This window comes from Notamacropus eugenii, chromosome 4 (genome assembly GCF_028372415.1).
Source record: "Notamacropus eugenii isolate mMacEug1 chromosome 4, mMacEug1.pri_v2, whole genome shotgun sequence".
In the NCBI taxonomy this organism is placed as follows: Eukaryota; Metazoa; Chordata; class Mammalia; order Diprotodontia; family Macropodidae; genus Notamacropus; species Notamacropus eugenii.
In genome coordinates this window covers 81959586-81985693 of record NC_092875.1, presented here as the reverse complement: position 1 = coordinate 81985693, position 26108 = coordinate 81959586, and the positions used below count along the sequence as shown (strand labels likewise).

At 40.0% G+C, this 26108-nt stretch overlaps 1 protein-coding gene and 1 pseudogene across 1 annotated transcript in view; both read right to left on the bottom strand.

The window, feature by feature from the left end:
• Nucleotides 1-21062, bottom strand: part of LOC140498702 (uncharacterized) — a 90141-nt pseudogene extending 69079 nt beyond the window's left edge.
• A 4343-nt stretch (nucleotides 21063-25405) lies between these two features.
• The window catches only part of LOC140500196 (immunoglobulin gamma-1 heavy chain-like), a 55476-nt gene continuing 54773 nt past the window's right edge, over nucleotides 25406-26108 (bottom strand). Inside the window, exon 8 of the mRNA XM_072602545.1 lies at nucleotides 25406-25916. The gene's annotated coding sequence lies outside the window, so the exon portion shown is untranslated. The remainder of the gene's footprint in view (nucleotides 25917-26108) is intronic.

Sequence of the window (26108 nt, the reverse complement as noted above, 5' to 3'; positions counted from 1 at the left end):
AAAGAGTCTGACTCCTCTGTTTAGGGGCCAGGTTCTACTGGGAATGAATTCAGTCTGCTCAAGAGCCCAGAGCCAGAGCTGCTTAGTGAAAGAAAGCATTTCTATCCCTACATAGTAATCAGACCAGATGTTGGACCAGGAACCTGGGGAGGTCCTCAGCTCTGGGCTTACAGGATGACTGAGTTGAAACCCTTCCCCATAAATGTATATCAGGTTCTTTCTTCTTGCCTATTGGCTTTACTCCCCTACTCCCCAAGATCTCAAGGGAAAACACTGAAAGCTTCAGTTTAACTGATGTCTAAGGTCTCCCTAAAAGGAATTATAGAGGAAATTAGTATAAAATATGGATCAGTATGGGAGTGCTATTTGTTTCTTCCACACAAAAGAAATGCTTAAAACACAAGTGTCAGAAATGTGTATTAACAAAGACTTTAAACATTAAAAGTAACCCATATTTCCAATGATATTTTGTCAAGAGCTCAATATTTAAATAAGCTGTTTCACTTTTTGCTTGACTCTGCTCTGTCCAAATAATTCCCTCAAAGCCTGTCTTCTTCTAAGTCTGCCAAAATTGACCTCATCCTTCTATCACTGGTAATCTTCTGTGAGTCAGATGTAGCTGTAGAAAACCCTTTCTGCTGCCAGTCACATCCAACTAAAGGCCCTAGGACATCCTAAAAGTCCATCTCAGGACCATTATTGGTCAGTTTTGCTCAAGCATAGAAACATGAAGTAGAAGGAACCCAAGAACCAGTCTCATACAGAACTGGGCAACTAATGTTGTCATATAAGCACATTTAGCATTGCTGCCCAGGTGGCAGGATTTAGGAGATGCCTTTCTCATCCTTTCATGGCAATCCCCAGAAAGAGAGAGTTCTAAGCTACAAGTTCAAAAGAGAAGAAGAAGGGAGCAGCAGTGGGAGTTATCTCTCCTTTTAAAGTCTATTGAATGGGCTGCTCTTTCTGGCTCAGTGGCCAACCCTCTTTGAAACATCGCTGTGCCTCTGTTACCAACAGAAGGACTGCAATGATGACGGCTTTATCACACCAAATATTGAGTCCTTCAATGCACACCACACATTCCAGAAATTTCTTGGTGAATTCAGGTCCCTGTGATTCAGTGGGATCTTCCCTTGCCAGAGAAGATCATAAGATGTCCCTGATTATTGCCAACCAAGTCATACTACTTTTGTAATGCTCCCCCTTGAAACTCATGCTCAATTCACAGCATCATTTACACCAGTTGGCTCTCCAGAGCGGCAGTTGTTTCTACAGACAAACAGGTGGTGCAGTGAATAGAATACTGGAAGTGAAGTCAGGAACACATGAGTTGAAATCCAGCTTCAGACAGTTACTAGCTATGGGACCCTGGACAAGTTACTTATCCTCTATGTGCCTTGGTTTTCCCAAGTATAACATAGGGATAATAATAATGTCATCTATCTTCCACAGTTGATATGGGGATCAAAAGAGATAATATTTGTAAAGCACTTAGTACAGTGTCTGGCACATAGTAGGTATTCATGTGCCTTTATTCCTTCAGCTCCAGAATTCTAAGGGTCACCTTCTGGGTTTGCAAGAGCAGCTCATTTTGTCACTGTCTCCACCCACACATGACCTGGTCTCCATGATGCTTACTCCCTCAGGCCAGTCCCATACCAAGGGTTATTTTATTAAAGAACCAAAACAGGAAACAGAGTCACTGGAAATTCATCTACTAGGAGAATAACCCATGGCACCAGAGACCACCCATCCACCACCACCTCTGGGACTGTCCCTCGTACTGCCTTGTACCATCACTCTACTCTTTCCTGAGCCTCACTTTAACTTCACAATAGCCTTTGACTCCAACTCATCCCCTGTTTTACAGAAGGGCTGCTAACAATCCAGCCTCCATTTGAAGATGGCTTTCTCCTCTCTGGGTCCAGATAGTGTTCTAGAGCTCCACCTACTTGGTAACTGTCACCAAGACCTGTCACCTGACCCACACTTACCCAATGGGCTCCTAATCTTTGAAAGTCACTGCTGTTGACTTCTGTATTTTATTTTTCCTTTTACTTTAAGTAGAACACGGTATTAGCACCCACCCCAGGAGACTTCCCCTAGGTGCCAAGGTAGACAATGTGACAAATAATATGTGTGACCTTCCCTAAGTCTCCTTCTGTCTTTTGGCTTTTTTTTCTGTGGTAAAATATGTAGACTGGGTGAATGTAGAGTGGTTGGGTGGGGAGAATATTGGACTTGATCATCTCCAAGGTCCTATTCCTTTTTGTGACTCCACAATAGTAAAATTTCTCACTCACTCACCTCACCACCCACCAACCCCAATACTTTTTCAGAGGAAATGGACCAGAGAAGGTTATAGCTTGTGAGAGGACTTCTGGGGATATCCCTAGGGTCTGCTGGGGCATGGGGAAGTATCTGTGTGAATTTGTGGTGGAGGAAAATATACTGGTGAATAGAGCACACATGAGATAGTGAATAGAGAGTTGGAATCAAACAGACCTGGGCTTATATTCCCCTATGACTTTGGGAAAATTCCTTAAACTCTTTGATACTCAGTTTCCTCATCTTTAAAATGGGGATAGTAAAACTCATAGTACCTGTTTGTCAGAATTCTTATGAGATTTATTTGATATGATTTCTGTAAATTGTTTTGCAATTTTTAGATTGTGGTACAAATAGTTTATCACTATTATTATTGGAGAGAACGGATCAGCTACTAAATTCTTGTCTTTGTGAGACCCAAGGCCACACAATATCAGACACTTCCTAATGCATACAAAATATGAACCCTGACCAGGTCACCATTAGAAACTAATTCTTCAAGCTCCTGAATGGACAAGAGGTCTCTGGACCAAAATTGAGCTAAAGGAATTCTAGAGTTGAAGGCTCCTCAGGACCAAAGAGATTAAGGTGACTCAGGGAATGAAGGACTGAAATAGTGGAGGAAGAGGAGTGCAGTCAAGTTCCTGAAAGTTCAGATGAAGAAAGGGGAAGAGTCTGTGAAAGAAGCCCTAGAGGGGAAGCCATTAACTAGGACTAAGGAATAATCAGTCCTGTAGCAAATTAGCAGTTTCAAGGACAGTCACACACAGTCCTCAGAACAATCCTATAAAGTAAGGGCTATGATTACCCCCATTTTACAGTTAAAGGAACTGAGGCAGACAATCAAGACAATAAAAAGACAAAGTGATTTGGGTTTAAAGGTATAGTCAAGTAGCTCTATTTGAATCACAATGGGTTTTGTCAAAGCCTGGTTTATCAGAGCTATATTTCAAAAACTCAGGAATGAAAACCACAAGAGACAAAAGAGTTAATGGTTCCAATTTTTTTTAAATAGAATGAATAAATAGGGAAGAAGAAAAAATCCAACCCCAACACATCTTGGAAAGTATAAGCAATCAAAACCATGTGTAAGGATATGACTCTCCACATGAACAGAGGGAGAAAAGGAGAACACAGCAGGGGCAAGAAGACATGAAGGATGAAGAGGGAGGAAATAGCAGCATTGCTCAAAAGAAACAGCTCAACTATGTCCCCAGGGGGAAAGGTAGTACTGCTAACAGACTGTTGTTCTGCCTTCATTCTCAAAGAAGACCAGTGTCACCAAGAGACTGATGTCTTGACTTACAAGTGAATTGGACTTAAATGAGGCAAGGCTGTGCAAAGTCATCTGCCTCAATCTCTCCTCCAGAGTAAATGAAGTCCAGTGCCAAGACATTGATCAGGATGCTGTGAAATGGCCCCCACATTCTTTAGAAGAATGAAAGAAGAGAAGAGACAGCCAGGATGGATGGTTCAAGTGAGGGTTTTCTGAGGAGGGCATTGGTAGGCAATAAGGAAGGATCCAGCAGAGAGAGTGAGTTTGAAGATAAATGAGAGTGAGAATGAAGGAAAGGAGCAATCTGCTGAACTAGAATTTGATCACTTGTGCATATACAGAAGTTTTCCTTTGCAAGGAAAAAGATAGAGATAGAGTGGAAGGCATCTGAGTGTTGTGAGATAAGGAGCAATAGTGAAAAGGAAGCTATCTATGAATGACCTCAATTTTTTTCAGTAAAATATGAGTCAAGGTTCTCAGCTAGGAAGGTGGGGGAGGAGGCGCCATGGGAGGTTTGATGAGGGATAAAAAGGTTTGGAAGAACCATTGTGGAGAATGGGATAGAGAGTTAATATGAAAGTTATAAAAGGATTGTGTTGCTTGAGATTCAGTTGAGGATATATAATATAAATTTGTAGTGAACTAGTCAGCATAGTTCCATCATTTTCTCCAGCTTCGTTCAGCAACAGTGTGTAGCAGACAAAGAAGTAAAACGTGGGAGTGATCTAAGACTGAAGTATGGAAGGGAAAAGTTTTATAAGAGGATGAAGTGGTAAGGGACTCAGGAGAAGAGGACAGTGTAGACTTAAACCAGTTCACCAAGAAGTCAAGATGCGGAAAGGGGGAGAGTGTAGCTAGTAGAGGGGTGATTGCCTGGGAGCAAACTGAGGGACTGAGAGACTGGAAGTCATGATGTGGATGAAGAACAAGGTTAGTGGGTGCAAGGTGGAAGAAAAGATGAAATGATAATAAATTATAATTAGATAAAGGAGATTCAAACCTCATGAGCTCAGAAGTGGTACATCTGTGGAAATGGCAAGATCTTGGGCATGATCTTTTTTGTGGGTAGCTTAAATTGGGTAGGGGAGTAACTGGTCAGCGGAATGAATAAGTTGAGGAATAAGAAGTTTATGGTGTCTGAGGAACTATCTATCTATCATCTATCTATCTATCTATCATCTATCTATCTATCTATCTATCTATCTATCTATCTATCTATCTATCATGTGTCTATCTATCTACAATAACATTCCCCTAGCACCTTATTAGAATAAGTCCACCTTTCATTATACTGTTTATTCTCATTATATACTTCTCATAAATACTTACTGTTACACATAATATAGTATACCATTATATATACTATACATTGCATTCTTCTCATTGAACACTCTCATAATATATATTATATACTGTGAAGATATCTTGCAAGTATTATATGCTCCGTTCTAAAATTGGTAGACAATTTCTGGGGTTTGAGGGGAGACATCTATGAGTGAGGAATGGGTGCAAGCAAGGGCCAGAGAGAACCAAGGATGGGTCTAGTGGTTGGGAAGCCTGGAATGTATGGCCATGACCACTGTTCTTGCTATTCTCAGTCATATCTACATCTTCTGCACTGAGTAGGACCAAGGATGCCCCTCTCCTCAGGAAGAATGTTCCTATAACTGACTTTCGATTTGAGGAGGAGATTCCCAAAGAACAATGCTTTTTCTTCTGGCAGGATAGAGTATGCAGGTCAGATTTCTCCTGAATTGGCATGATGTGTTACCAGTGAGGAAGAGACAATTCCAATGGATCCACAGGTGGGAAGTATGATGAGGAGCATCATTGGCTTGTGGACAATTTCATATGTGTTTTCTACATCTTTCTTACTCATCTACAGAGGTAAGTATGATGAAAAGTTAAGGCAAGGAATTCCTCTTGAACATTTTGAGCAGGGAAATTAGAGGGATTTGAACACTTGGGGCCTCCACTCTTCCCCACCTATTTGACCCAATAATAGCACCAATAATCCCTATAATAAGCAACTTTTGGAGTTTTCTAAGGTGCCTTGCTCATAAGGCAATAGAGACAGGAAAGTTACTGTAATACATTACGTTTCACAGTCTGAGTTCCTTTTTCCTCAAGGTTCTGTGATTGGAGCTAAGGAATTGTCTCTGAGTTCCTTGATCCTCCCACTAACACCTTCCATCCCTGAAGCTGGTAGTCTCTAACCTCTTCTGGAATGTCCCCTACATGAAAAAACATGGGTACAAAGAAGTGATAATTAAGTATCTTTGGGGACCATGGGAACACAGGAGATTCACATCCTTCCACTTCACTACCTTCTCTCTTCAGCTGGAGAGTTGGGCCAGTGGTCATCTTCCATGAGACAGATTGGTTGGAGAAAACTCCTACTTCCAGTTTTTTGGAAGGTCCTGAGTCCTTTAGTCACAGCAGATGGTCAAGGGCTTTAGGGTACAGTCTGAATGATTATGCCCTTGACCCGTGGTGTCCTTTTTCAGAACGAATTTTGAAACATGCCTTTTGGTGGCAGCTGAATGGGATTCTGGCAGTGACTTATTCAACGAAACTGGGTCTTTGTATTTGTTGTTTGTGGACATGGCAAAATTGCCCAGGTAATGCTGATCTAGGGGAGGAATGGGGGGAGGGGGTAATTGGACAATATTAAAGGGCTGTCCTCCTGAAATCCTGGATGTCAACTCTGGGTCCTCATTCTGTTCTTACTGTAATCTCTGAACAATCCTGACCCCAAGTATCCCTTTTTCCCTCTCAAAGACAAGTGTGACTCAGCCCAGTTTCCCTCAGCAATATGTAGATTTCTCTTGTTCACATGTATAGTGGCCCAAAGATGTCATGAGAAATTTTGGGGTGGGGAAAGGGGAGGGTTCCTGAGGATGGAGGAGGTTCTATATAATTTGATATGTCAGGTAATCCAGAGGTGGTGGAAAAAGCCCACTGTGGGCTGTGATCATATGGGAGATGAGAAAAGTGGTTCCAGGAATTCTAAAGGAGGGCACAGGGAAGGGAAACTGTATAGTCTACCTTGGACCAGTGTCTAAGAGGTGACAAACATTAGTCTGCTCTGCAGGGTTTACTCTCAAGGAAGTTTGGATGAACTGGTTTGTTGGGAGCCTCATTTTCATCTTCCTCTCACTATTGGGAATAACACGAACACTGTACGTGGATATTCTACCCCCTTTCTTATAGTATTGCTGCTTTCAATGAATTTCACCAGTATTGAGAACATCATCCTTTTTCTGCCAGTACTAAAGATGGTTTTAACCCGTATTCAACTTTTCCTCATAACTTCGTGATTCAGGTAACTGGGGCTTGTCAGGTAGACTGGCTGACAGACAGAAAATGGCCAGACTTACCAGGGGAAGGAGTTAAGGATGTTCTAGGATTTAACCCAGAAGGTCACTTATGATCAGTTTGGGAGGGAATGGGAAAATGTTCACAAGGGGGAGGTTTACCAAGATCAAAGCAGGGGAAAGTGATGGCCCAGGGAAGAAGATTGACCAGGAGACATAGGCATTGACCTGGGGGCATGCAAGGAACAAGTGGGCTGTGACAAAAAACAAGATCATAGTCCATTTCTATATTATTTCTCCATTCCTACTCCTTCCCTCCATCTTTTTTTTTCTTTTTCTCCCTATAACATATTTCTTTTCTTCTTCCTGCTTACTCTCTCCTTCCTTTTCTTTCTAAAGTTGGAATGACCTCCCAACTACCAGGACAGTGCCCCTCATCACTATGTCCTACCCTTAAAGGGGTGTTGCATCCTACATCCTGTCCTTTCTCCTTTCTAGTTCCAGCTGATCCACAACCTCACCATCCCTCCAACACCCAACACTTCATTAAAGTCATACTCTTTCCCTGAGGAAGTTTTCCAAAGGGGAAAAGAGGACTGCACTTCTCTCATCCTACCTCAAGGAAACTGCAAGCCTCAGTATTCATACTTCTGTCTCTAATCTATGTCAACAGTACATGGAAGTGGCTCTGCCAGGGGTGGAGAACCTTTTCATGTTGTTAATTTAGCTGTCATCCAATAAGGCCACATTCAAGAAACATCAATTAGATATATTTTAAAATGTACATTATTTTGTAAAAAATCTGATTACTACATACTTAATAATTTCAAAAAATGAAGACTTTGTTAATTTTAAAAAGGCCATAGGTTCCCCAACCCTGGCTATACACTACACTTGACCTCCAAGGCATATACCTCATGTCCTTACTCCTTTCACCCCCAGTGAATTTGCCTCAGTAGCTATAACTCCTTTTCATGGCTCTGCTTCCTTTGATCACTCTCTTCTACTTTCTTTATACTCCCCAGCAAATATTCCCCCAGTGTCCTCATTGCAGCCAGGACTCTGGAGAAAACTTGAAATATATCCTGAGGAATCTCAGGTCTCTTGTTTTTTGCCAGGACAGATCTGATTCTCCCATAACCACGGTACACTGAGACCACTGGGGACATGGGCACAGATGCCTCCCTGGAGCCCGTCCTCATTGATCCTGTGCAGTCTGTTCTTCGATGGACATCTTCAGAGTCATAGGCTTCGTTCTTTATCACCTTTCTTTATTACCTATAGTGAAGAGAGAGTATACCAAAGCAGCCAGGCATTTCGTTTAACTACGTAATAGACCACAGGACTAACCAAATTTCTTCTAGCTGTTGCACAGCTGAATATTATGACTGCTTTATGTCATTGAGGAAAAATTGAGTAAAAATGTTAGCATGTAAACTTGTTTTTTGTAAATTCCCTGAAGGTACCTTCAGAACACTTCTGATAATAGAGAGGATGATGGGAATTATGTGTACTTCATCTTGTTTCCACATGGTTCATATATCTTCCATCAAATTTTTATGTTTTGAATGCTTTCATTCTGTATAGTTAGGATATTAGGACTATTCAATATAGTAACATTTTAAAAAGTGTATACAAATTTAAAAATAATAAAAATGCTGTTCTTAGTCAGTTGTTATTACTGTTGCTTTTGAATCACAGAATGTCAGAGTTGAAACAGACCTCACTGAGTTTAGACTTATTCTGTCTGAGAGAGAGAGAACTAGGAATAATGGAGTGGATATTACAAAGAGGCAAATTTTAGTTTGATGCCAGGGAAAACCTCTTAACAGTTATAGCTGTCCAAAAATAGAATGAGCCACCTCAGAGCAGCATGACCATCATGGCAGGAGGTCATTAACCAAAAGTGTGTTAGGTTTCCTGTAGTAGGGATTCTTTACTATGCATGTGCTCTAATGGGTGATCTCTGGGAGTCCTTTTCACTCTAATACTGTGTAATTCTGTGATGTAGCATAATCTACACTTGAAAAAGAAATACCAGTTATACTATGCCTGACAATCAGTCATCCAGCTGAAATGAAAAGGGAACCAACCACTCTCCGAGGCAGCGCATCCCACCTCTGGGTCAGCTGTACTTGGGAGTAAACTTTTCTTGACCTCAGCCCTAAATATGATTCTAAATAATATCTACCTATTCATCCCAGGGAGAGAAGAAATCTAATCTCTCTTCAATATGGCAGTCCTTCAAGTAGTTGAACACTGCTATCATTCATTTCTGAATCTATCTCTAGCACTTCATCTACTGCACCAACTAGTGGAAGTGACATGCAAAGACAACTTAAGAGTCAGTGGCTTCTCCAAAAGGAACTAAGACTTATCAAAACCCTGAATTCCATGATGAAGAAAATAATCCTGCCTCGAATTTGTCAATAGAAACAGCAAAGCAATAGAATCTGTGAAACACTCTAAAGAATGGAAAGATATGCCTCAAAGTCTAAGGCATATATGTAGTGGTCAAATTGCACCATGAATTATTTTAATTGCTCTTGCTTGATTTTACATCAATTTAAGCTCCCATTTCATCTTTCTCCTGCCTAGCAAGACATCCTCTGCAACAAAGAATAAGAAATAATTTTTTAAAATCATCTCAGCAAAACTAACGAATACATTAACCAAGTCTTCCAGTAGATGCAATGTTCTGCACTGATAATATACAAAGTGTATTATCCCTTCTTTTATGAATTTATCATTCATAATTCAATGTTTATTTGTTTTTGCCATTCTCTCCAATCATTGTATGTGATGGGGTACAGGCCCAAGTCAAGACATTTTCCCCTCACCCCAAAAGAATTTGAGTCCTATTTGTCTCATAGGCCCTGAGAAACCACTCATCTTAAATTCTCCCTGAATTTTCCCACTTGAGCTAGAATTCGCCCAAGGCCATGAGCCTTTCCTTATCCCTTTGTCCAAATTCTTCTGGCTACTTCCCAGCCTTGATCCTAAGAAAATACCCTTAACCTAGCATAACCCTCCATTGTCTGTTACCTCTGGCTGCTTCCTATCCTTGATCTCATCAAAATCCCTATTCTCTTGGTTCTGACCTCCAGTCACCTCAGTCCCATCAAGATCCTCCTTAGACTCCTCCTCAAGACCTGCCCTAGACCCCTCCTTACAGAGTGCTGGACCACCCTTAGGTCACTCCCACAATCTTTCTGTAAATAGTACGCATTCAATTTCCATGAAGATGCTCAGATTCCTTAGGAGTCTAGTCAATGGTGAGATTTCTTATGAGTCTGGACAATATGGTGGGTCTTTAATTAACTTTGTTTTCGTGGGCTGAAAGAAGGCTTGAGTCAACTACTCAAAGGGTGGGACCCAATATATCAGTATTTTAGTGTCCTGAGCACCCCTGTCCTCCACAGTATGCTTTGTTTTCTTGGTTCTCCTTAATTGACTTTACACCAATGTATATGTTTTCTTATGCTTCTCTATATTCTTACCTATCATTTTTTAAGACAGTAATATTCTATCATATTCATTTTCCAAAATTTTTTTAGCTATTCCATAATAACTTGGATTTGCTTTGTTTCCAGTTCTTTCCTTCTAAATATCTTAGTGTATTATGTACCTTCTTTTCTGTCTTTGCCTTCCTCATGGTGTTTGCCTAGAAGTGGAATGTTGGGGTTAAAGGTATAGATATTTTAGTCATGTTCTTAGCATGATTACAAAAAGCTTTCCAGAATACTTGGATCAATTTGCAGTTCCACCAGCAGTGCCTCAGTGCCACTGCCTTTCCACACCTTCTGCAAAATCAGAAGCTCCTAATTTTTGTCATCTTTGCCAGTTCATTGGAGCAAATTTTCCTCGGTATTTGATAACTTATCATTCCTTGGCTCATATTCCTTGATCATTTAGGCATTAAGGAATGGCTCTTAGTCCCATATATTTCTGTTAGTATCTTATATATATTGGATATCTTACCCTTAAAAAATAGATATTTGATGCAAATTTTTCTCAGCTGGTCACTTCCTTTCTAACCCTGGTGATGTGTATTTTATTCACAACAAATATTTTTAATTTTATGTCATTTTAGAGGGCCTAGAAAAAGCTATCAAATGAAAACTTTTTTTCCTCATCACCACCACAATATGATACTTGAAGAACTATAGTAGTGGCATGGCCTTGTAATCATTCCAAATTTTTTCTTGTGCTAGAAAGACAAGATCGGACTTAGCAGGATCTGACATGGTGAGGGACTGTCCTATCTGAATTACCTACTAGATGGCACACAGCTTTAGCCAAGGAGTTTCTTAAGAGCCTCAGACACATGCATGAGAGGCTTTCCAAAAGACAGAAGTATCAGGCAGGGTAGAGGGACTGCCCTGTAGAAGCTCTGCCCCACAGCCCATAAAATACCTGTAAAATGGCTCTAAACAAATTATAGAGCATCAGAAATCACAAAACAAGAGAGTGAAAGAGATTTCCAGCCCAAGACAGCCTGGAAGGCCAACAGGAAAGGTCTATTGCACCAGGCTCAGAGTGGAGCACAGATCAGACTTGATCACATGGAGCATCAGAGACAGGACTGGAACAGGCTTCAGGGGGCAGAATCCCAGGTAGCAACTGTGGATCCCAAATTGTTCAACCTAGAAACACCAAAGACAATTTCAAAACTCAGTGAGAAAGTTCTTTCACCTGGGTGTGAAGGGAACTTGGTCTGGCTACACCAGCAGCAGCCACTGAAGAGAGAGTGTCCACTTTTGAAACTCTTGGTCTAAAGGCCCTTTAGGAATTGACCAGCTGATTTTGACCGCAGCCCTGCCTGGTGATCCTGGGATGAGGAGGAGCACTAGTGTGGTGAAGCTGGTGGAGGCTCTGGAAAGGAAATTCTAATTGCAGATTCTGGGCAGAAAAGCTTTTGGTTGTTCCCAGATCAGAGCACAGGCCAGGACAGGAGTAAACTCCTCTCCTTTCCTTGTGCCACATGGAAGAACTGAGAAATTACAGGTCTCCAGAGCATGCTTTCCTCTTGATAAAGGACTCAAAATCAAGTAACTGTTTGGGAAAATGCTCAAAAAAGGGGAAAAAATAAGACTATAGAAGGGTACTTGCTTGGTGAACAGGTATTTTTTTCCATTCTTTTGGATGAGGAAGAACAATGCATACAATCAGAGATAGACATAAAAGTTAAGACTTCTGGATCCAAAACTTTCAAAATAAATGTGCAATGGTCTCAGGCCATGGAAGAGCCCAAAAAGGATTTTGGAAATCAAATAAGAGAGGTGGAGGAAAATTTAGGAAGAGAAATGAGAGCAATGCAAGAAAACCATGAAAAAAAAGTCATCAGCTCCCTCAAGGAGACCCAAAAAAATACTGAACAAAATAACACCATTAAAAATAGACTAACTCAAATGGCAAAGAGGTCCAAAAAGTCAGTGAGGAAAAGAATGCTTTAAAAAGTAGAATTAGTCAAATGGAAAAGGAGATACAAAAGCTCATTGAAGGAAACAGTTCTTTAAAAATTAAAATGGAGCAAATGGAAACAAATGATTTTATGAGAAACCAAGAAATTACAAAACAAAACCAAAGAATGAAAAAACAGAACACAATGTTAAATATCTCATTGGAAAAATTACTGACCTAGAAAATATTCCAGGAGAGACAATTTAAAAATTATGGGATTACCTGAAAGCCATTATCAAAAAAAGAGCCCAGGCATGATCTTTCATGAAATTATCAAGGAAAACTTCCTTGATATTTCAGAACTGGGGTAAAATGAATATTGAAGAATCCACCAATCACCTCCTGAAAGAGATCTGAAAAGAGAAACTCCTAGGAATACTGCAGCTAAATTTGAAAGTTCCCAGGTCAAGGAGTAAGTTTTGGAAGCATTCAGAAAGAAACAATTTGAGTATTGTGGAAATACAATCAAGATAACACAGGATCTGGCAGCTTCAACATTAAGGCATCCAAGGGCTTGGAATTGGACATTCCAGAAGTCAAAGGAACTGGGACTGAAACCAAGAATCACCTACCCAGCAAATCTGAGTATAATACTTCATGAGAATAAATGATCATTCAATGACATAGAGGACTTTCAAGCATTCTTGATGAAATGACCAGATCTGAAAAGAAAATTTGACTTTCAAACACTAGAATCAAGACAAGCATTAAAAGGTAAAGAGGAAAGGAAAATCATAAGGGACTTACTAAAGTGGAACTATTTACATCCCTATGTAGAAAGATAATATTTGTAACTCTTGAAACTTCTCAGTATTTGGGTAGTTTGAGGAATTGCACACACATGCACAAACAAACAAATAAACACACACACGCACACATGCATGCACACACACACACACACACACACACACACACACACACATATATATATATATATATATATATATATATATATATATATATATATATATATATATATATAGAGAGAGAGAGAGAGAGAGAGAGAGAGAGAGAGAGAGAGAGCACAAGGTGAGTTGAATAGGAAGGGATGATATCTAAAAAAGTGAAATTATGGGATGAGAAAGGAATATTGGGAATAGAAAGGGAGAAATGGAATGGGGCAAACTATCTCTCATAAAAGGCAAGAAAAACCTTTTTCAATGGAGGGAAAAGGGGGGAGGTCAGAGGGAAAAAATGAAGTTTACTCTCATCACATTTGGCTTAAGGAAGGAATAACATATACACTCAAACTGATATGAAAATCTATGTTACATTACAGGAAAGTAGGGGAGAGGGGAGAAGTTAGGTGGGGGTTGATAGAAAGGAGGACAAATGAAAGGAAGAATTAGTTAGAAGTAACCACTTTTGGGGAGGGACAAGGTCAAAGGAGAGAATAGAATAAATGAGAATCAGGATAAGATGGAGGGAAATATAGTTAGTCTTACACAGTATGAGTATTATGGATGTCTTTTGCAAAACTACACATATATAGTGTATATTGGATTGCTTGCCTTCTCAGTGGGGATGGGTAGGGAGGGAAGGAGGGAGAGAAGTTAGAACTGAAAGCTTTAGGAGAGCATGTTGGGAAATGTTTTTGTATGCAACTGGGAAATTAGAAACACAGGTAATAGAGTACAAAAATATATCTTGCCCTACAAGAAAAGAGAGAAGATGGGGATAAGAAAATGGAGGGGAGTGATAGAACAGGGGGCAGATTGTGGGAAGGGGTAATCAGAATGCGTGGTGTTTTGGGGTTGGGGAGGGGAGAGATGGGGAGGAAATTTGGAACTCAAAATTTTGTGGAAATGAATGTTGAAAACTAAAAATAAATAAACATAAAAAGGATTGAAGTATCCTTTCTGCCTGTCAATAAATATTTACTGAGTACCTACTATGTGTTAGACATTGTACTAAGCCTGGGGTCACAAAGGAAGGTAACAGACTGTTCCTCCTCTCAAAGAGTTCACATCCTAATAAGGGAAACAGCATATAAACAATAACATGCAAACTATATCCACAATAAATGGGGAATTATCAACAGAGGGAAGGCACTAGAATTAAGGAGAGATAGAGAAAGACTTCCTGTAGAAGGAAAAATTTTGAACTGACACTTGAAGGAAGCCAGAAAAGCCAAGAGGTAGAAATGAGGAGAGTGAGCACCCATATATGCAGTCAGAGAAAATGCCTGGAGTCAGGAGATGGAATGTCTTGCTTGAGGAACATCAAGGAAGCTAATGTCGCTGGATTTCAGCATATGTTCTTGTAAGTCTTCTCAAAAAAAAAAAAACCAAAAACAAAAACAGTCTGGGAGGTGAAGACTTTCATTGTTTCAGCTCAGAATCAATGTTAGCCAGCCAAACTCAAGCAAGGAGCAAGTGAAGTATGAACTGGAATCTATTATTAACTAGTTACTGAGAGTCAGAGTGATTTGGTCTCAAAGACATAGTCAAGTCGCTCTATTTGAATCCCAAAGGCTTTATTAAAGCCTAGTTTGTCAGAGCTATATTTCAAGACATTATGAATGAAAACTACATGAGACAAAGAAAAGTTAATTCTCATGTTTTTTAAAAATGATTAACAGGGTAGAAGAAAAAAAGTGTGGGCCCAAATTGCCAAAATTTTTTGTGAATTATAAGCAGGCACATGCAGCCTTATAAATCTTCTAGATGATATGGAATCCAGAGATTGCTCCATATGGGTTAGTGAAGATATAGAAAGAGAAGAGATAAAGGAAGGAAACCAAGAATACTTATTGGGAAAGTTGTTTGGTAATAGGAAATTGAACAACTTGAAGGATTATGGGGAGGAAAAAGAACAGAATCTCAGCTTTCAGTGATTCTTTTACTCCATTCTTAATTATGTCCTGAGAAACAAACCAAAAAAAGGAACGATATCTGATTCATCTTTGGATAGGAGGGCAGTGTTGGAGATCTCATGGAAGAAATAGTTTAAAACTTCTCTGAGAATTCAGGGATTTGGAGTTTGTCTCATTTTCCTGACCAAGGAATTATTGAGAACTAACAGAGGAGAATGATGAAACCCCAGAGATACCCTGAATGAATAATTCAGGAGTTTCATGAAGGAGATAGAGAGGTAGACACTGATTCTGGCAAAGGTGTTGGAGATGAATTGAGCATGTCACTGTAATGCTAATCAGAGAGTTAAAGCTCTTCCCCACCCATTAATGGGCCTGGCCATTAAGGAAAGCTTGATTAGGGGAGGACCACATCTTTCGTTATTTTCTAAAGCGTTTGTTCTCAAGGGTTATGATGCCCTCTGGTTCTGAAAACTGTATAAATTCTCTGAGGTGAGGTTTTACTTTGGACTGACTAATTGGAAATGTTGTTTGGTCAGATGAGACTCTGGGCAGCCACTGAGGAGCCCCCTGACTTTGAAAACCCAGATGTTGATGCTTCTCTCTCTGGTAACTATATATATGTGTATGGTCAGGCAGTTGGATGTGTCTGTTGATCTGTGATGTATTTATTGCTTACAGTCAGACAGTTGGAAGCCCTGTCTGCTGATCATTATTTCTTTGTATTTTCTCTGAAGTTCAGGGTGCTGACTTTTTCCCCTGAACTAAGTGAATGATATAGGTGCTTGATTAAATGGTTGTTTACCCCTCAAATGTTGCCTTTCTTTTTCGAAAAGCAGATCAAAGAACATATGATAGCAGGCCATCCTAGATGTGTCAGGGTGCTTGCTTTTACAGTCACCAGCCAAGTTGTTCATCTATTCCCAGGGAGATAGGATGGCAGCAACAAAGTAGAAGATAAGCCTGATCATTAATGGATGACCTCCTCACCTACAGCCATGAATGAGGTGAATGAGTAAGTACACGTTTTTCTTCTCCCACTGTCTCTTCCCCTCTTCCCTTCCATCCTTTTGGGCAAAGGCTTAAATCCAAAGTTTCCTGTTCCATTTAAGCTGTTTTTTAATATTTAAAGGTATTTTTGTTAAGCCTGGCTACTGTAGATAAAATAAATCAATCTCTATTGTGCCCTTGGGTTTGTAGACCCTGAAGTTGCCCCATGGGGCAGAGGTATCAAGCTGCCCTGGTAGTCAGACTGATACTTCAGAATTGGAACTGTGGGACTGGAGCTTAAGCCCGAGACTTCTCTGGTGATAGCACCAGGGAAGAAAAAGATGGAACCATGACTAGTGCTTCCCTGAATCTGAGGCACATAGAGATCAAGACTAGAGTAGCTGGGCCTGGCAACTACTGAAAATCCCATTAGTTACTGAAATGAAAGGGAAGGTAGCTCACTCCCACACACAGAAAGATTAGTTATAGCAAATGGAAATTTTTTATTTCTGTGGTTAAATTCATTTAACGTGGCAGCATACTATTCAGGGATGTCTATAGAGATGATGACGTTGATACATGCATTGCCAGAGCTAGCTCAAAGTTTGTGAGGCTTCAAAGGAAAGTGTGAGAGAGAAGAGGTATTAGACTAGCTAACACACTGAAGGTCTAAAGAGAGTTTGTGCTGATCTCATTTTTCTGTTTCTATGAAACCTGGACCATCTATCATTGCAAGGAAACTGAAATGCTTCCATTTGAATTGTCTAAGAAAGATTCTGGAGATCAACTGGCAAGATAAGGTACCAGACACTGAGGTCCTCTCTGTAGCTGAACTTCCAAACCCAAAGAGCCTTCAACTCCAATGGCTGGTCACATTGTTGGAAAGCCAAATAATGCACATTTGCTTAGAAGAGTGCTTTATGGAAAGCTCACATAAGACAAGGACTCACATGGAAGTCAAATGAAGCAATACGAGGATGCTCTCAAGGTTTCCCTGGAGAACTCTGTATAGTCAGATTCTTTTTCTTCTGTTTGCACATCTTCCAGCCTATTTCTTGACTTTTGACTCTGTGCTAAAGTGCAGCTCTGCTTACAGAGAGGAGGGTGCAATGTCCCAAGCATCAGGGTTTTTGTAGCTGTTTTCAGAGGTAATTCTGAGGAACCATAAGTTTTCATTTCTTCCAAGATGGTACAGTCTAGGGAGAGATGTGTTTACTACTGTCCTGTTCTGTGCTCTGCTCTCTGAGTAACCACAAGTACTCTTTTCCACCCTGGAACTTGGACCATGGTCCCTGCTCCCTTGCAGTCATAAGTTCTGGTGTGCTAGTGCTCCTCCTCACCCAGGGACTGAGACCCTAAACTGTGACCCAGATCTAAATATGGGCAGAGTCCTTCTCCTATGCTAGCAAAGAGACTCCTGTAATCTCCTTCTGACAAGTTGTCTAACCCTATAGTGTTTATGATCTGATGTCCAGAAATAGTCACTGCCAACACTGAATCTATCACCTTCAAGGCCTACTGCTGGTTTGCTTGAGCACGACATGTACTAGCCTTGTCTCCATTCCCAATCCAGTGTAACAGATTTTTTCCTGCCAACCTTCCAAGTTGTTTGTAAAAGCAAGGACCCTGACATACAGAGGAGGGCCTGCTATCAAATGTTCTTAGGTCTGCATTTCTAAAAGAAAATCAAATTTGGAGGGGTCAACAATCATTTTACTCACATATGAAAATCACTTTAAGCCCATATATCCTTCACTTAGTTCAGGGGAAAAAGTCATCACCCTGAACTTCAGGGAAAATACAAACAGAAATTACAAGCAGAAAGACCAATAGACAGGGCTTCTAACTGTTTGACCATAAGCAATCCATAACATCACTGATCACCAGACAGATCCAACTGACTAACCATACGTACATAGTTACCAGAGAGAGAATCACCAACATCTGCATTTTCAAAGCCAGGGCGACTCCTTGGTAACTGCCCAGAGTCTCATCTGACCAAACAAATACTTCCAATCAGTAAGCCCCCAAAGCAAAACCTCACCTAGGGTATTTATTCATTTTTCAGAGCCAGAGGGCATCACAACCCTTGAGAACCAGTGCTTCATTAGAAAATTGACAAAAGATGTAGGTCTTCCTATAAATCTTCCCTATTCAAACCCTGCTTAATGGGCAGATCCATTAATGCATGGGGAAGAGGTTTCCATTAAGAAGCAAAATTATATTAACAATAAGCAAAAATGCTTTATCAATAGTTTTTTTGGAGCTGAAAAATTGTTTCAACCCATCCTTTTTAGCTTCTGACACTCTAGATTTGAGGCATTTCTTAAATTATATTTCTTATTTGGAGAGGAATTTAGGGAAAGCTCAGACGAATTCCTATCCTTTCTCCACCATCTTGGCTCCACCTCCAACTGTGGAGAACTTTGGAATCCATTGTGAGAAATGGGAGACATTAGCACAGGATTACACAGAATGACATGCCCACATCAAAAAAGCCTTTGTGCCCTGTGAGCTATCAGAATTGCAACAGCTCAAAAGAAATGTGAGGTACACAAATTTAGAGATATCTCCACTTCAAATGCTTATATGAACAAATTGTGCCTTTTCCATGGTAGAGCTTTCTGAGTTCATATTGGTCTGATCAACCAGAGCTAGACACACAGTATCCTGATCTCAACATAGTGATGTCCTTTTGTTCCTCTTCAAGAATGAAAAACAACCTCCAACCAATCAGTCAACCTATATACTAAGAATGAAAGACAACAACCAACCCATCAACCAATCTACGTGCTAAGCATTGGAAATATCAGTACTGCTCTGGATTATGACCTCTTATAAGGGTAATTTATTTTTTTATTTATTAATTTTTAGTTTTCAACATTCATTTCCACAAAATTTGAGTTCCAAATTTTCTCCCCATCTCTCCCCACTTCCACCCCATAACGTATTGCATTCTGATTGCCTCTTTCGCTCCATATGCCTTCCCTTCTATCACATTTCTCCCTTCCCTTATCCCCATCTTCTCTCTTTTCTTGTAGGGCAAGATAGATTTCTATACGCCATTACCTGTATTTCTTTTCCCAATCATATGCAAAAATATTTCTCAACATTCATTGCTAATACTTTGAACTCGAACTTCTCTCTCTTCCTCCCTCCCCACCCATTGTCACTGAGAAGGCAAGCAATCCAATACAGTCTGTATATGAGTAGTTTTGCAAAATACTTCCATAAGAGTCATGTTGTGTAAGACTAAATGTATTTCCCTCCATCCTATCCTGCCCCCCATTTATTCTATTCTCTCTCTTGATCTTGCACCTCCCCATAAGTGTTTACTTCTAATTACTCCCTTCTCCTATTTGCCTTGCCTTCTATATACCACCTCACCCCACTTGTCCCCTTCTTTCCTACTTTCCTGTAGTGTAATATAGATTTTCATACTAACTTGAGTGAGTGTGTATTCCCTTCTTAAGCCAAATGTGAAGAGAGTAAGCTTCACTTTTTCTCTCTCACCTCCTCCATTTTCTCCTCCATTGAATAAGCTTATTCTTGCCTCTTTTATGAGAGATAATTTGCCCTTTTCCATTTCCCCCTTTTTCTTCCCAATATATTCCTCTCTCACCCCTTAATTTTTATGTTTTTAGATATCATCCCTTCTTAATCAACTCACCCTGTGATCTCTCTCTCTCTCTCTCTCTCTCTCTCTCTCTCTCTCTCTCTCTCTAAATATATACATTTGTATGTGTATGCATATATATATGTATATGTGAGTGTGTGTGTCTGTGTGTGTCTGTGTGTGTGTGTATAATCCCTCCAACTACCCAAATGCTGAGAAAAGTCTCAAGGGTTGCAAATATTGTCTTTCCATGTAGGAATATAAACAGTTCAACTTTAGAAAGTACTTTATGATTTCTCTTGCCTGGTTACCTTTTCATGCCTCTCCTGATTCTGGTGTTTGAAAGTCATATTTTCTTTTCAGCTCCGGTCTTTTCATCAAGAATGCTTGAAAGTCCTCTATATCATTGAACAACCATGTTTTCTTCTGAAGTATTATATTCAGTTTTTCTGGGTAGATGATTCTTTGTTTTAATCCTAGTTCCTTTGACTTCTGGGATATCATATTCCAGGCTCTTTGATCCATTAATATGGAAACTGTCAGATCCTATGTTATCCTGATTTTATTTCCACATTAGTAGAATTGTTTCTTTCTAGCTGCTGCAATATTTTCTCCTTGACCTGGAAACTCTGGAATTTAGCTACAATATTCCTAGGAGTTTCTCTTTTTTGATCTTTTTCAGGAGTTGATAAGTGGACTCTTTCAATATTTATTTTATCTTCTGGTTCTGGAACATCAGGGAATTTTTCCTTGATAATTTCATGAAAGATGATGTCCACTGCTTCTTGGGCAAATGACCATCTTCCAGGTGAAGAACAAGACAATTAAGGGGAGAGAGAGAGACAGAGAGAGAGAGAGAGAGAGAGAGAGAGAGAGAGAGAGAGAGAGAGAGAGAGAGAGCCCAATGTAAATTGTGACAGGACAGTCTGTTTCTCTTTCCTTTATAAAGATGGAAAATGGAGGCATCCTTTATATGGGAAGTGGGGTAACTTCCTCTCACCATATAATCCAGGAGTTTTCTATCAGCTTCTCTGTCAGCAGTGGATCCCCTGTCTTGTAGATGTCAGCTGGATTATAATCAGTACCAGGCACTTTACCACTTGAGAGAAACCTGATGGCATTTACTACTTCTTCTTTAGTTGAAAATTCTTCTAGAGAGGGATTAATGATAGCCTGAGGCTTATAATCTGTGGCTATGGCATTAGTTAATGAGGTTAAGAATCCTAGGGAAGTTTTCAGCCCCGTCTTAAGAATCATGCCCTTATCAGATATCTTTCTCACAGCTACAATGTGGCTCCACCAGCACCAAGCAGTTAAGATGCATTAGTGGTGTTTGGCCCCTAAATATTCTGTGTGACATTGTAAAACCACCTTGAATTATTTCTTTCAGTATAAAATTGAATCTTATCTTCCTTCTTACGGAGCCAAAATTTGTGCATCTCTCTAGGTTGTGCTTGTACTTTAGTTCTGACAGAGTTAAAAGCTACTTTCTTAGAGATAACCAAGGAGCAGACAAATCTAATTGCTCCTTCAATCCAAAGAGAAGACAACCAATTTCCTGGACCAACTCTGTTCAGAATTGTAGCTATGGCTCCCAGTGAATTCACACCAGCTGCTTCATCACTTACCCATCACCACAGAACTTCAAGGTAGTTAAATAATATATAAATATTAGTATATATAATTTATTATTATATACTATATATTGCATATAAATATAAATAATATAGCAAAGCAATAAAATAGATAATAAAATAGTGGATGATGGATGATGTACTGCCTTATGTGTGAAATGGACTTAAGTGAAGCACAGTTGTGCAAAGTCATTAGCTTTCCTCTGTTTCAGAGTCATAAGTCTAGTGGCAAGAGAAAAGTCAAGATAACTGGCAGGGTTCTGGGATGCAATCGATGACTTTGACGTCTTTGATGTCTGAGCAAGCTCTCAGCAATCTAAGTACCTGTTTCATCCACCTTAATGGCTGTAGGAATAAATTATTCTCATCTGCCCATTCTGCCAGGGGAAGTCTTCACATGCTAGGGGTACTCATCCTCCTAATTCACCTAAGTTTTTAATGCCTATCAGTTACCTTCAACCTCATTTAGCCCATCTGCTGAGACAGTTTTACCAGGTGTGGCCTATGCATACTATAGCTTCTTGAAGCCACAGGTAAGAATTGGGAAAAGCCAGAAATGAAAAGTGGATGAGGAACCCTAAACAGAGCTCAGAAAGCTAGAGGTGCTGCTCCTTCTTGAACACTCCATATTCATACGTATAAACGTTAGCTATTATTAACTAGCATAATAATTATCATTTGTGCTCCAGATGGAAAGAGTCAGGAGAAGGGGACTTGACCATGATGTTATTTATGCCAAGGTATTAGGTATATGCCAAGGTCCATGTTATAATGGGCAAGTAGTTTGTAATGTGGATAGAGCACTGGCAGTAGAATCAGGAAGACATCTTCCTGAGTTCAAATCCTGCCTCAGACATTTACTAGCTGTGTGACCCTAGGCACACTCATTTAACCCTATCTGCCTCAATTTCCTCATCTGTAAAATGAACTGAAGAAGGAAATGACAAACCACTCTAGTACTGTTGCCAGAAAAACCCCAGATGTAGTAAAAAGAAAAAAGTAAGACACAACTGCAACAACAAAAAACAACCAGGTGTTGTAATTACAAACGCTTGTGTTTCACAATAGATAACATAAATGAGTCTCTAGGCTCTATACTCTATGTTAATAAAAAATACCTCTCCACACAAAAGTAGTATGATATAGTGAACAAATAAATGATAGAGTAGCCAGAACATCTCAGCTCAAATCCTTCTACTCCCATTCACTGACTTGGAGACCCTGGGTAAGACATTTCCCTCCTTTGATAAGCAGTTTCTTTATCTCTTCCATGAATGGGTTGAAGTAGATGATTTCAAAGATCATGTCTATACCAAAGACTTTGTGGTTCTCACTGGTTTTCTGAATGTTGTATTGTTGGTTCCAGCAACCAACCAACTGCCAGGTGCTTCCACAGTACCACTGCTAGGGGGCAATGTCACCATATTAATTTATGCTATAAAAATCAAGCCTCATTTCTGATTTTCACTATCACAAGTTCTTATGGACACAAATAATCTTTTCTCTTGATTTTGCAGAAATCTTGCAGATTCTCATGCTTAAAACTGAGATAGTAATAATAACATTGATGCTGCTTCTTAAGATTTCCACAGGGCTTCATGTATTACAAGGCATTTTCCCAATAACAACCTTTGGATTAGTTAGTATAAACATCACTGTCCTGCTGTTGCAGATGAAGAAAGCTCCTCTATTAAGGAGTTAGTCCCAGATAAGCCTGAATCTATCTTGGGCCCTTATCTCTTTCTACCACTTCTCTTTGGATGTCCTCACTAAATCCAGTGGACTCAATTAGAGTCTCTTTGCAGAGTATTCCCAAATTTATATAACTAGCTTTGATCTTTTTCCTAAACTCTGGCTCCTGAGATCATCAACTTAACTGAAGTACATTTCCACCTGGATGTACAAGATACATCTCAAACTCAACTTGTCTGAAATGGAACTCATTACCTTCTCCTCCAACTTGTCCCTACTCCAAGCTTCCCTATTTCTTTTGGAGCCACAGCCATTCATGTTTGTGAACTTTCCTTGTCACTTCATGCTCTCTATAACCCCAGCATCTCATCCACTTATCATGTCTTGCCTGTTCTACTTCCCCAATATCTTTCATATCCATCATGACTCACAGACACACCACCTTCATTTAAGGTTTCATAACCTGTCCCTTGAAATATTACAAAATCTTCTACTTGACCCACTTCCCTCCAGATTCTCCTGTCTCCAATCACTTCTTCTCACAGCTGCCAAAGTAGACTTTGTTAAGTGTATCTCTGACCTTTCTCAAGGAGCTTTAGTACCTCCCCATTTTTCCTAGGAAATAATACAAATGCCTCAGCTTAGCAATTAAAGTCCTTCCCAATCTGACATTTAGCTTATTTCTCATCTCTCTCTTCTAGACAAACTGGCTTACTTTCTCTCCCCTAGCAACAATATTCATTCTCCTTCATTCATGTCTTTACATAAACTGTCCTTGGGGCTTAGAAAATTTCTCCTTCCTCAATTCCTAGTCTTAGAGTTCTTTGTGTCCATCAAGGTTCATCTCTGATAACACCTCTTTGGACAAACCTTTCAAATCCTACTGCTTTTAGTGCCCTTTCCCCTGCCACATTATTCTGTATATCTGTGCATACTCTATCTCAGCCCCTCCCCTGCAGCAAGAAAACTATTAAAGCAAGGACTTTTCTATGCTATGATTTTTTCTGTGTCCAGGACCTTGCTAGCCCTGATTCTAGCCTATATAGTCCTTATGTTTTCAGGAGCAGTTTTACAAAAAGCAAGAGAGGAGCTGTCTCTCTTAAGTTGATCATGAAGGTAGAATATGAACAAAGGAGCCAGCAGCCAATGCTTCCTCTGATTAGGGGGAGGAGGAAGGAAGGAGAGCCCCTTTCTACTGGGCCAGCAGGCTCAGTCCTAGGTGGAGACTGCAGTTGTCCTCCCATACTTAATAGATGTCTAGGGAAGACAAAGGCTTGTTAAGATAAGGATCTAAGTAAGCCAAGCTGAGAGAACCAAGAGTTTGATTTCTGCAGATGTTTTTGACTCCTTTAATTTTGTGCACCAGCACCACAAGGGGTCTGTGTGTGTGCATGTGTTTATCTGAGATATTGATGTCTACTTGGGTTTTGATAGTTCTGTACTCTTCTGCCTAAGTCATACAAGGTCTACAGTTGATTTGGGGGTGAAGGTCATCAGTTCATGTTTGGATCCATTTGTTTTAAAGGGCTGTGATGATGCCCAGCTAGAAACAGTCAAAAGGCAATGAGCAGTGTGAATCAGAATTCCCAGGAAAGAGATCAGGCCCTGAGATCATTCTCAATTCTATAATAGGCTAGAATTTACAAAGTGCCTTCTTCATAGCCAACTTGAGAGTTAGGAAGTGTCAGTAATGCTGATGTTCAATAATTTTTTGCCAAATGAAAATTTGAGGTTAGATAGATGGAAAAAAATTCCTAAAATATGGGACTATCCAAAAGCAGAATTGGTCAACAAGGTAACAAGCTGCCTCTCACTAGAAGTCTTTAAGCAGAGAATGAATGACCACTTACTAGGTGGGTTATAGAGGGGATTCTTTTTCAGGTATGGGTTCAACTGAATGATCACTCAGTTAAGACCACTTTTAGCTCTGAAAGTGAATATGTGAGGAAGCACAATGACAGGGACACAGTGAGTTGGACAGAATAAGATGGCGAAGCCCATTTCCTACCATCAAATCCCCACCCTAGGCACATTGCAGAGGTGGCTACATGGCACACTAATGGACCTGGAATTAGAAAGATCTGAGTTCGAATCTGACCTCAGACACTTACTAGCTCTGTGACCCAGGGCTAGTCTATTTCCTTCAGTTTCAAAATATGGAGATAATAATAGTATCTATCTCCTGAGATTGTTGTGAGGATAAAATGAGATATTTGTAAAACACTTTGCAAATCTTTGGGCTAAATGCCAGCTATTATTATTTTTATCACCATCATCATCATCATCATCATCATCATCATCATCATCATCATCATCATCATCATCATCATTCACCCATTAGTTCACAAGGTCTTACTCCCACCCTTTATTGGCATCCATGTTCAGGTTCCCAATACAATGAATTCATCTCCTTGTCAGCCTCAAACAGAGCCTCCAATACAAAGAAGCTTGAGGTGGGGGAGTGTTGTATCACAGTAGGTTAACTGTCAGACCCAAGTGTACTTGGGCTTTGAATACCCCACAGACACATAGAGCAGGGCAAAGCATTCTTGTCTTTATTGTAGGATTAAGAAAATGAGGAAAGCTGTATCATAGAGAATATGGACCCAGAATGAAAAGTCTTCAGTTTAAAGGTGATTAAAGATAACTGGAATAATTATGGATCCTTGGGTTCATTCTAGAGTTGTCTTCATGCAGTTGAGTTCATGCAGAGGTCATTCCAGGGTCTGCAGAGAGATCCAGAATCCATGTGATAAATTCTCAGAACTTCTTCCTCAAGTTCTTCCTGGAGAAGCAGAACTTAGAAGTGAAATGTCAAGTAGTCAGATGCCAAACCCATTGCCATGTCCCTTCTCCTTTCCTCAAGGGCAAGTCTGAAGAAGGAGAGGCAATGTGATGGAGGGGATACTGAGGGGGCAGAGATGAGACCAGGGTGAAGCAGAGCCTGACAAGCTGAAGGAGGGTGAAGGGATATCTG